The following is a 13,278-nucleotide window of genomic DNA, read 5'->3' as shown; positions in this document are numbered from 1 at the left end:
TGGGGTGGGATGGGATGGGATGAGGAGAGCTGGAGTGGGATGGGATGGGATGGGATGAGGGTGAGGAGGGGTGGGATGGGGTGGAGTCAGGTGGGATGGGGTAGGGAGATGTGGGATGGGATGGTGGTGAGGAGGGATGGGATGGGATGGAGTAGGTAGGGTAGGGTAGGGTAGGGGAGAGATGGGATGGGAGTGTGGTGGGGTGGGATGCAGAGAGAAGAGGTGAGGTGGACACCCACGCAGCACCAGCACACCTCGCCATGGTTTTAGCGGCAAACCTCCTAATGCCCCCCCCGTGGTGATTTTGTAGGGGGCCTAAATGCCTCTGGGGGATGGAGGTCCCAACCGCCATTCCCACTTCTGACCACCCATAAGCAAACTGGCCCTTGAAGTGAGCTCCATCAGGAATGGATCCAGTTGTCGTTCATCTCTTCTTCAGACTAACAGGTGAATAAGGTGGATCACCCCATTACAGATGAGGCCAGAAGGTGCATTTGTAGGACTCTTAAGGAACATCAGGGTTACAGTGGAAAAAGGCTGATCATGGTCATGATTTTAAAAAGAAGAGAAAGCATTCGGATGCCCCCAAGGCATGCTTTATTAAAGCAAGGGCTATTTTCTCCCTCCCAGCTGTACGTCGGAGACTGCTAAGAATCAGAGGCTAATACTGATTTTCTGTGGTCTCTTCGCTTTGGAATGTAATACAGAGGGATTTAATCAATAGGGTGATACAGAAATGTAAATAGGTTTCTGTAAAGATGGCTTTGAAAATCTATAGAATACAATGGAGAGCTCAAAGACTCCCATATAATTATTAAATACCCTATAAAAAAATCCATGGAAAGAATATGTCTCCATTAGTTAAAATACATAAAAAGGTGTATGCCATTTATAGCAGCACTCTCCAATACCAGCAGAAAAAACTGTTGTAAGGAATGAGATCAATAGCATATCCCACCTCACCTCTGCAAATACCTATGAGCAATGCATTGTAGATTGTTGTACTTGCAACAGAAGAGTTTCTTCTTGGCCCCATTAACTAAGGACTGACTTATGCCTTGATGCATATCTAGTTTAGACACCTTCCAGGCTTTCTTCTTTGGTTCTACTTTTATTTCTTTCATATATAATAGGTAACTGATAGTAGTAATTATTATTTCTTGTTATTCTGTCCTTGTGCCTAAAATATGAATCCCTGACCATGATCTTACTGCTTTAGGCACTATGTGGAAGAGAAAGCAAGTTATGGAACCAAAGATGTTGCAATATAAACTAATCAGGTTTTAAATCAAATTATACGCTATGATATGCTTGCTGTTTTGGTTTTTGTTTTAAGAACTAAGCATGGTAGGATATCTTCTTTTGTCTCCATTTACATGCGTTCCCTTTGCACGATGTCTTATTTTAATATTCTGAGTAGGAAGAGCATCCACTGTGCTTTTTCTGTCCCACATTTTCTGTTATACAATTTCCTTGTGTCTTCTTATCCCCATACCTCTTAACTCTGTCTTGTTCACAGTAGCCAGTCTCAAGTTTTATTCTTTTTCATATTTTTATATTGGGAAGAATATTTTCATTGTGATGAAGTTGCCCTAGCATATGCTTTCCTTGTAATGAAATGGGAATCTCTACAGTTATGAAAGCAAGCTAATCCATCTTCAGGAAAAATCAGGAACACTTTGGCTTCTATATGCATCCAGACATTATTGCTAAGATGAAGGGGAAAAAAACCCAAATTCCACTGCTTGCAGTAAAAATGTTCTTCAAATTAGACAATAATGAGAATGGCAACAATTGCAGGGGTTTTAATGTCCCCTGTTGTAAGTGTTAGAGATTTCTATTAGGAAAGGTCACAAAATAATGATTTATTTAGACATGGAAAAGTGGCACTGCAAAAAGAAGGGAGTAAGAGCAACAGAGAGAATGTCCTCCTTGGAGTCGCACTGTTTACCCACTGAGGCCCCAGTGCTATTCAGGCCGTGCAGCCTGAGTAGGCACCCCGTGCTTCCTAAATGCTGTGAGCATCTTCCCACAACGCAAGCGGTTGTAGAGTGCCAAAACCTGGAGGAAGCTGAAATTCTGGAAAGGATACCAAAGGAGGTGATAAAACAGCTGCTACTTGCAAGATTTGCAAGCAGTGCTGTAGTCCTGCTCCCACAGAACTGAGTGGGAGTTTTGTTACTGATATCTGGGAGCACAGGCTTAGCCCATCTCATCCAAATCCTGAGCTGCTCATTATCTTTACTCTGCACCTGCTTCTTATCTACAGATTTAATCTGTAAGCAAAAGTGGCCTCTCAAATGTACTGAAGCAACCGCAGTGAATTTCAATACAAATAAAGTGCTGTAACCAAGACTTTGGCCCCCTGTGTTATGCTGATTTCTGATCATCAAAATACAAACTCTGACTCAGTCCTGCAGCCTTTGCAGGAGCTTTGGTGACAAAGTTTTCTCTTTTCAGAAGAAATGAGTAAGTAATGTCTCAAAATCTGTAGATTCTCAAGAAGTGAACGCTGCTTCTTTTACATTTCTGCTCACTGGGATAATCCCAAATTCTTTGGCCAGATATGGATTATGATTTCTTGCAAATGGCTGAGTCTGGAGATTAGGGTGGATAAAGCAAGTAAAATTAATGTTGACTCTATCAGCATGAGCATACACTTGATTGTTACTTTTTTGGAATATAAAAATACGGTTGGATCCATCTAGCTCTGTATCTTGTCTCCAGCAGCCAAGACTGGATGCTTAGTAAAACTGTAAAAATAGACCACGTATTCTTCTCCTGTTTACCTTATAATTTTCCAGCAACTAGTGAGGTAGGGACTTCTGGATCTCGGGGTTGTATCCAAGCTACTATGCTTAGTAGCTACCAGTGGTCCTGTTCTCCAGGAGTTAAGACAAACTCTTTTTGAGCCCATTAGTGGTTTTGCTTTCCACAATGTGCCATGCCATGATAATTCTTCACTGTGCAAAAACAATTTCAAGTCTTCTTCCTGATTGTTTTATTAAGTGTTCCTTTGTTATAGAGGCAGTAAATGAAATTTCTTTTTTGACCTTCTCACCATCATTATTTTCCAGACTTTAATTGGATTTCCCTTCAGCTATCCCTCTTTCAAGCTGATGTGATTTTCTCTTATTTTCAGTGTGAAACTTTATCACCATCCTCTCTATCCTTCCTGATTTTATTAGAAGACACTACTTTCTTTAAAACTTTGATTCTACTAAAATGACTATTGAATTTTGCTGGGTCTGGAATAGGCAAGAGCTGTATGGCCAAGGGACTCAGGAGAACTCTGAGCACATGAGCAATAGAGTCCTATGACTTGGGGGTCCCCTCATCATCTAAAGGGGGAGCCATTAATTCTTAACATTCAGTTCCCCATTTTGACCACTTCCTAGCCCCACACTAACATTTTCAGAGCTTTCCACTTCAACCTCCAGATCTCCTGCAGCAGAAGTGATAGCTTGAACCAGTGCCTATGTATGCATAGTTAGGGTTATTTTTTCCCCATGTACATTACACTTACCACCGCTGAATTTCATCTGCTATTTTATCACCCAGTCACTCAGTACAGTGAGACGACATTGCCTGACACCCCTTCAGTTCCATCCTCTGTGTGTGTAGCAATTGCAAAGCAGCTTTGGTACAATGTATTGCAGGTGTTTAAATAAAAATGTGTAAAGCAACGGCTGTCTCTTTTTCTGGTTTTTTTTTCATTTATCTACAGAGGATTTTACATAGTCCTGGGTGCAAGATTAATAATTGCATGAATGAAAAATTGCTGCAGAAAGGGAGAGTATCCTTCACTTGCTGTAAAATTTCAGTGCCTGTAATGCTCTTGCACACGATAGTCCGTGAGCAGGTTGATCACAGAGCAGGGCTGTTTCCTTCGCTGGGGATTGGGAGATGTGGAGCAGCACATGCTTCGGCTGTGCACAGGGATGCCGGTTCTTTCTGAATCCAGAATGTGGGGGTCAGGCAAGTGGGGAGAACCTGTGGCAGCCCTCTGGGAACCCCTGAGCTCCCAGCCTTGCAGTGGGACAGTCCCTGCGTTTGGCTCTTGCTCCCTAAACCCTCTCTCTGGTATATCCACCTTCCTTCTGAGCGTCTTCAGGGGCAGACAGAGGTCAGACAGGAGGCTCGTGTCTTTTAAGGCAATGAGAACAGGAACAAAGAGTCTTCACATTTTCCATCCACTTCTGAGAGTGAGAGTTGCCTGGAAAAAAGTCTTTTTGATTTGACATTGCAAAAATTCCGTACGTAACATAAAGTCTTACAAAATAGAGCTTTATTATCTTACAGATAACCCTCAGTTTTGAAGACAACAAAAATGCCACATCCCAATTTCTGGTTAAGGAATATTTTTAACAAAGAGATGTTTGTTTAGCCTAGATGCATGATAGATCAAGGGGAAAAAAGGGTTTCACTGACTTTTAAAACAATCTCCATTTCAAGAAAGAAAAAAATAAAAGTCTTTTGTTCTGTAACAAATACCAGCCTTAAAGTACAAGTACAGTTCTCTCAAATCTGAAATATTATGGCCAGATTTAAATTCTCCCATTTGAAAGAGGATGCTGAAAGACGAGGAGGTTTTAATTTTGTTGAAATATATGAGGTATTTAAGATGATTGTTTTCACCTATGGGCTGCCTGTTTCTTCTCACCTACCATCTCTATGCAAAATGAAGGCAGCACTGTGTGAATCGCCAACTGTGTGTATACCCGCTACCAAAGCTACAAGCATCTCATGTTGTGAAGTAGAGGGATGACAAACTGCAGAGGTAAGATGTTAAGGAAACTGTTTTCCTTGTTTCTTTCGAAGATTGTCTTTTCCTCTTGATGTCCTTGTCCCAGTGATCTTCTCTCTGCAGAGGCTTAGACTGTTTATTTCATAACTGATTCACTAAGGTCAAGGCCTGTACAAGCTACCGTGCAAATTCAAAAGCAGTCTTGGAGGTATAGTCTCAATTCAACAGCATGACTGATAATATCAGCTCAAATTCCTAAAGAACAAACTGTGGTTTGCTGCCATGTGTTAACATTAGAAGCACTTAGTTTCTAGGATTTACCCAATCAAAATATGGGAAGGTAAAACATCTGGCTTGTCAAAATGATCATAAGCTTATAGAAGGAATGACAAAGACGCCAGGCAAATAAAATCAAGGAAATGAGCACAGTTTAACCAGAACGTAAGTTCAGTCTCTAAATATACTGTCTTACCTTTCTGATGCGCTGATTTCTATCTTTTTTTAGACTGAAATTCTCTGGGAAGGAAACTTCATGTGTTTGAGGAAGTGCTAAGCATCGTGATGGTATTTAGTAAGTAACTCTTACCACCTCTCCTGCTATTTCTTAGATTTGTGATGAGAATTATTAGAAGTGACTTGCCCATTGTGACCCAAATGGAAATAAAAAAATGCAACGAGCCATAGCTATGTGACCTCAAGCCAAATGCTTCAAACTCATGTACCTAAATATAGACACCTAAATAAATGGCCTGATTTTCAGAAGCACTGTGCAACTCTGAGACTTGTAGGTGCTCTGAAAAATCAAGATGCTTATTTAGGTATCTAAGTACAGACTGAGCTCCTGAATATATTATTTAATCTGCTTCAGAATGTAAACAACTAAGAAAACAAAGGTACGACACATACTATTTTTACATGTGCTAATTGGAAGGCTACAGAGTGTAATCAACTGCAAGACACAATTTACTCCTATAAAGCGAATAGTGGGGTAATTATTGTTTATTAATTGTTGCAAAGTAGAATTTAAGAGCCCTAGTTCTGAAGCAGTGCTAGACAGGTTTGATGGAGAAGTCCGCTGCACTAGATTTCTTTGCCTTTTATTAATCTTTATCCATAATTATAGCGATTGGCACAGAAAGGCTTTACAAAATGTCAGATTAAGGAGTTTTGTTTATATTGAGAGATCATAAAAATTATTTTTGTGTTTCATTCTCTTAAAGTGTGATCCATAGTCTTAAGGCTTTTTGTGTTTTTCTTTTCTTTCTGAAATGTTCATTCGTTATTCTGACACTTCTGGTGACTGCTGAAGGCATAATTGGAATATCATTGGAAGCAGAAGAGTATGAATGATGAGTTATTAGTCAGCACATGACACAACATACACACTCAGTTAATAAAAAATAAGCAGCTCAAGCAGGTGAGTAACAACTGAGACTATAGTTTTGTGCCTGAATTGTGCCTAGAAGTAAAAACTTACACATACAGCCTTTTTCAACACTTGTACTAAGACATGTTTTGTTTAGACACATTATGTTAGTGTATGCTTATATATGTTATTATTTTTATATATTATGGCACTGATCTTCTAGAAATACATCAATGATTGACAGTTGGCCCCTAGATGGTGCCAGTGCTTATGTACTGCCAGCCCTTGTGCAAGGTGAACACTGGAGATGGCAAAATGGAAATGGTCTTCGTGACACAGGTATTCTTGGGCAGTCACAGCTTCCATGACACTGAGTCATTGCAGCAGAGCAACCTCTGAAGACTGTCCTTCATCCTCATCAGCCAGAGGGAAGTCTCTACCCCTTCCTCCTGCTCTCACAGCAGTGTGACAGAGCTCCAGAGGAGAGCCAGTCCAGCCAGGCATTATGTCTTACCAAGGCACTGATCTGCCAGTCTTACCCTTGCGGTGTTGCACTCCATCTTTAAGCTTTTCGGATATTTGGAAGCCTGGATATCTGAAAATCCTGAAGGAAAGAGTAAGCTGGGTTTACAGCTGAGCTGGGAAGGGGGAGAAAGGGAACTAGTGAAGTTCCCAGGGAGGATGGGAACAGCAAAGGGAAGTTAAAAGGGAGAGAAGAAACAGGGCCTATAGATTCTGCCCTTGGGTTGCTCCAGTGCCACCTCTGGAGGAAGCCCGCTGTGCTGTGACTTCCTTGTGTAAATCTGTTTGCAGAAAGAGCCTGTGCTAGAGACGTCCCGTTCAGACAACCAGCCCACCAAGACAGCCAGTGGCACAGCGTGCTCCCAGGTTGTGAGATGCTCGGACTTCCGAAGGTGGGACAGCCCCAGCTCCCACCCTTTGCCCAGCTTCCACCTTCGACCCCTGTACAAAGATGCCAACGCTGGCCTGTCTCCGTGTGGAGGGATAAATGTATCTCGTCATGTGCAGATCAGCGCTGGCAGGTGTGGTAGCTCGGGGCAGATGCTTTAGTGATTGCAGCTTTTGCTATGTTCTGTCACGTGGATTTGTCCTGGCTTGTGGGTACGTAGAGAACTCATTTCCCAATTTGTTCCTACAGACCCATATGCCTACGTGTGCAAACCGTGCACGTCCACTAAACCTCTGCACCAAACTGCGAGGCCAGAGTCCGTAAGAAAAATTTAGCAAGGCTGAATATGTTGATTAATACCCAAAGGACAGAATATAACCATCTCCTGCTGATTCGGGTCTTTTTATTATTTTAAAGAAAAAACAGATCACTGTGATGAGACTGGCTGTTAACAAAGTGGTGCTTGATTTCAGTTCATGGTAAGCAAAGACCAATTGCCAGGTTTTCAGATAGTAAAACATTCTTTGGTTTATTTTTTCAGAAAAAGGAACTTCAAACTTCAGGTTTAATGCCTGAAAGCACCCTTGTAATCATCCTTTTTTATCTGTGTATTATTCCGGTTCTATAAACAAGGTTAAAATAGTAAATGATAATACCAAGGTTTGGACAGAGGAAGAGCATGCAAGGCAGTGTATTGAGCTGTAATGAATTACCTAAAGAGTAGGACTCTTTAAGGATCTTGCACTGCTCATCTATTCATTTTAACCTGGGAATCACACTCGGGCAGCCACGGCATGATACTGGAAAGCACTTGATTTTCTTTTGGTATCAAGCAAACAGAAGGACACACTTAATGCTTTTCTGAGCAATGACGGTTTTCAGAATAAAGGCCAGATAAAAGTCCAATGCCTTGAAATTGCCTCAGGATCTGTGTCAGCAGTAACAAAGACCAATGCTGTGGACCCACTGAAACTTTTGTGTTTAATTCAAGAGAGTCAAGTCTAGCTACAATTGAGACCTTTGGCATGAGGGGTGACAGAGCCCTATCTTCAGCTTGGAACGCACTTTACCAGTGCAAGACCCATTAGCTAGAGGAGTCTGGAAATGCAGTGCTGGAGGACTACATTCATAGGGCCTCCCTTGGCTCTAATTTGGGTCAGATGTTCACAGAAATCTCTGAGCCAGGATCCAGGAAAAAGTGAATGCCAAATCTTGCTATTCCCTAATTACACTTTGTAAAAACCACGATCCTCCTTAGCCTTAGGCTTCTCTGGCCAGCAGCGATTACCTCATCTGGTCTTCTAAACCCCACCTTGTGTGACCAGTATCATACCCGCAAAAAAGATGTTTTCTGCCTTTGTAGACTACCTAAAAGTTGCTTTATGGAAGTGGAATGCCTCTATAGAGAATTTAGGTCTTCAGACTTTTCTGATTTATGGTTTGCAGATTCCTGAAAAGTAATCAGGTTGCCTTTCCCTCCTTTCTCTGCCCCAGGAGTGCACACACACCAGATCGAAAGCTTCTTTTTCGGAAACACGTGCAATTTTGTTTTCAGGACTATTAATATAGAAATGTAATTTCAGTCCTTGGCAAAACAATTCCATTTCCTGATCTGCATTTTTACCTCATATCAGGTGGGAATCTGCTCACTTTCACTCCAGTCCACTGCAGAAAGGTACAGCCAGCTCCAAAGGCACATCCGTTATTGAACTTCGGTATCCTCAGCCTGGTCTCCAGTCACTTCTGAGAATTCCCTTTCTTCAGCTAACCAGATTGACTCCAAGGCTTGGCAGGCTTAGCAACATTTTCATCAGCTTTCTGATTCAGCTCTGATCTCTCTCAAATTTATCAACAGCTTTTTGGAATCACAGCCATGGCGGTTGCAGTTCTATCAATGGGAGATGTAGTATCTCCTCTCCAGCACAGAATTGCTTGTTTTCATATCCAAGATCCACATTATCCCCTTCAGGCACAGTATCCCACTGGAGCTCGGGCCCAGTTGTTTGCTCATTTGCCATAACTCTTTTCCTCACTTCCCTTTTTCAAAGCTGCAACGACTTAACAGTAGTAGTTGCACTGTACTTGTACACTAAGCTCTGTCGATGCTTCTTACTCCAATACTCTGCTTGGTACTTGGGAAAGATGATGTATCGAACTTCTAATGCAGTAAAAGCAGTACACAAGTGAAAAAGCCTGATACAACTTAGGAAAGTTAGAGTATAGATGTAGTGCCTATCTCACAGGTAGCTGCTAGACAACCTTCTAGATAATGCTCCTACGTAGTGGTTGGTTTTATGAAAGGACATTGCATTTTCACTCAACAAGAAACTTGTCCATTGTCTTTAAATTCCAAGCTTTGCATTAAAACCAAAGTATTTCTGAGGAGTCTGGGATACAGCTGTTTCATCAGCATCTTGAAAAGTGTGAACTGAGAGGGTTAAAATATTTCTTCTGAATATTTGGCTGTAACTCTACAAGTAATGTAATTTACCAGTAACACAAATATGATGGTTCCAGTTCAGGAAAGCACATAGCTTATCCAAAGTCTTACAGACACCCATCACTAGCAATAAGCAGGCTTGAGCGCTCTGGTGAGTGTGAGCAATACTTACAACTTTTAATCCATATAGACTTTGCAGCAGTCGGCAATTATCATTATTACCCCAATGTATAGATGAGGAAACTGAGTCACTGAGGGGCGATTTGCCCAAAAAGCACAGTGAGTCAATAGGAGAGCTGGGAATAGAGCGCAGAATTCCCTGCGTTATCCATTGGAGTCCTCTGATAATATCATTTTATAAATGCTCTATCTTTGTAAAGACTTCAGTGCTATAATTATCTTCCCAGGACTCTCATGGAAAGAAGATATTTATAACTCCATTAAGCCTTTCCTAGTAATATTATGATCAAAGTGAAAAAAATAAATAATGCTGTGCCAATCAGTCGCATGTCCAATGTCATTCAGAATGGCTACACGATGAAAGCTTCTCCTTGGTTGTTTCAATTAAAGGCTTGCTATCTTCTGAATGCCTTTCTTGTGTCTAATTCCCCTTCCACTGCATACCGGTGGAGAGGAAATATTTTTTGCCATGTGATGAGCCACACATTTAGAATGTACCGAATAACTGGGAAAGAAGCTTGCTGCCAATAAAGCCTACTGGTTTATGCTATAAATGTGACCGTTTTAAAAAAATATTTTTCCTAAAAGCCCTTAACGTTTGCCAGTTTCACCTAAAATGAGCAAAGCGACCTCAGTATTTCCACTAACCCTTGTATATCTTTAAAATTACAACACAGATGCCAAGACTAACTGTAAACAACGGGTTAGCAACTGAGGCATTTGGACCCTGGTTCAGCAAAGCACGTAAGCGTGTGCTTAAATTGAAATCCATTCTTACTCTGCAAATCCATTTTAAGTGTTTGCTTAAAGCAAAACACATGCTTAAGTCGAGTTTTGCTTGGCACAGTGCTTAGGCACAGCACAGAGGTAGGGCCTTAGAATTAATTTCTTTTCAAAAGGAAGTAATTATTTTTAGCTTAGCTCTCAATGGCTACAGACGTATCTTTTAGTCCCCAGATATCTATTTTAAGGAGGTATACGTGCTAAGCCTAAACTTCTGGTTTCTGTGACAATCAGTGGCACCGAGAAGATATCGAATACCATTACTAGCGTAAAGAAAGAGACCACTTGAAATACTTGACTGCTAAGTACAGATGAGAGGGGCCTTCAGTGAGGCTCATTAGAGGGAAGACATAAAAGAAGTTGCGATTATTCTGGGAGGTGGCTGCTGATACAACGGGTTATCTTTTCACCGTGCTGACTGGAGAAGATTCACTTGCCGTAGGTCAGCAATTTTAACTCAAAATGTTTTGATGAGTTTTCTGTCAAATATTGTATTTCCACAGGAAATTTATGATTTCAGGGAAAATGTTTATACTTTCCTCCAAAGTATCAAAAAAGACTTGGCTGCAATGTGATAGTTTCTGGGTTTTTTTTTTCCTGAAACTCTTCTTTAGTATACAATAAAGTCCAAAAATTATTAAAGGGAATTTGATTTAAAAGAGTTTCATTGCTCATTTCTCATAACTCTAGATTTCCTCTCTCTCGTTAAGAAGATTCCTACCATTTGTTTCTCTGGCTTAGACATGGGAGTTACTTATCCCAATCTAAATGAATACCAAGGTATAGTCCTGGCCAGCCCAGACGTGGGTTTTGCTCAGATAGATCTGGTCTATGGCATGTCTGGAGGAGGAACAGTTGCATTTTCTAAGATGGTTTTTGAGGGATGCCCCACTGCATTCCCTTTGACATCCACACTTCACACAGAAGGTAGAAATACAAAGATAGGTCAAAATACATTAATTTTTTTTTCTTTTTGGGTTAAAAATCTTCTGCTTGTGGAGAGGAAATACTACACTTGTGGTGGTAGTATGAATAAAAACCTCATTCTGACTCCTTCTACTGATATGTAGAAAAGCTTTCTAACAGGAAGGAGAGTCAGGTGAGAGGACAAATCCCCCATGGAAATTCAGCACTGCCGTATTTAAAAGCAGGCTGGACAAACACTTGAAGGAGAATAATTTAGATGCTGTTAATCCAGTCCTGAGTAGGGTATCGTGATGACCTTTTAATACTCATCTAACCCAGTGGCAAAGTGCTGTCTTTCCTTCCCCCAGAAGCTTCTGAATGATTTCCAGGTAGAAGACCCCATTTAGCTCTATCACTTGACCACCACATCGCTTTACTAATCCACTTCCCTTGCTTTTTCTACCTAGGAAAGTATGGCAAGTGCACGGAGCTATAGGGCAGTCACAGAGCGATGGGATCCCAGAGTCAAGCCCACTTTTCTTCACCTGCCTGTTTGGTATCTCTCTGGCTGTCAAGAACAGGTACTTCTTTCCTGCCCAAAGCCTACACTTCAACAGAAATATGTCCTGCCTTTCAGGACAAATATTTTCATGACTGATTCTAGCCTGCTAGGGAGTTGCTAAATCCGGTAGCCTGACAGAGGCGAGGCTGCCGCAGCTCCGCGCCCCTGGGTCCAGCCCGCGGCAAGGCTGCGCGTGGATTCCCAGCAGGCTCAGGCACAAACACACGCGTGCAACGTGTGTGTGCACTGACGGCCCTGCTGGCCAGCACAGACGGAAACACTCAGCACTCGCACGAGCAGCACCAATGGCTTCGTCCTGCTCCCCTCTCCGGCAGATCACAGGGAAGGTCTGTGAGTGCAAAATACATAAAAAAATACACGTGCATAATGTGGACCCCTCCAGTAGCTGGTCCTGAATCCTCGCTCTCTGCAGCTGCCTCCTGCTCAGAGAAACACACATGCACGCACAGGTACAAATGGGTCTCAGTCAACCCCCAGGCCCCACGGGCACTGCGGCAGCTGGCCTGAACCCCCGGTCGCTGCAGCAGCCAGCTCCTCCACATGCCTCCCCCGGGAGACACACGCTTCACCCACTTGCCAGCTAGCCTGGCTGGATTTTTGGTAGCGATCACACCCAGACATAACGCACCCACACAGTGCGCACACCCATGCTCCCTCCAGCTGCCGGCACCACGGCCCCACGGCCCCTCCGACCCATGGTCCCGCTCCCGTTGCTGCACTCACACCCCATGCCCCTGTGTGCACACACGAGAAAGCCCCTCACCCAGGAGAAGATTTAAAAACAGAGTGAGGAGAAAGGCAGGACAGACTGCACTGATCAGGCACAGGGCATAGCCAGACGAGCGTACCACTGAGCAGCCTGTGTACGGCAGCGAACCTCTTTTATCCCCTTGTCCCTCTATTTTTCTACGTTCGTTCCTCCCCCAACTCACCTTGATCCCTCCCTTTCCCCACCTTTGGTTCCTCCCCTAAACATCCCATAAGAAGTCTTGCGCAACCACAAGCTGCTCCTTCCCTGCATCCCACAACGTGTCCCAAACCCACAGGCAGTGTTCCCACGCCAGCCCAAAAGGTGGGAGCTGCTGCTGGGTGTCACCCCGGGACACAGCCAGCCCCGGGAGGTGCTGGGCAGGGCACTGCTCAGGGGCCCCACCTGCTTTTGCTGCTCTGCTCCTCTGTGTGCGGCGGGGAACATGGTTTTATTTTAACATCGCCCACAGGGTATTCTTGCGGGATGTGGAAGGAGGCAGAATGTAGTTCTCACCCGACACAAGATCACACCAAGTCTGAAAAACTCAGCGATATGCAGAAACTACACCAGAATTATGCTCATGTTTAGGACAGATCAGAAGCCATGCGCAGT

Source organism: Pelecanus crispus, chromosome 3 (assembly GCF_030463565.1).
Source record: "Pelecanus crispus isolate bPelCri1 chromosome 3, bPelCri1.pri, whole genome shotgun sequence".
Lineage (NCBI taxonomy): Eukaryota > Metazoa > Chordata > Aves > Pelecaniformes > Pelecanidae > Pelecanus > Pelecanus crispus.
Note: the sequence above shows the minus strand (reverse complement) of the source record.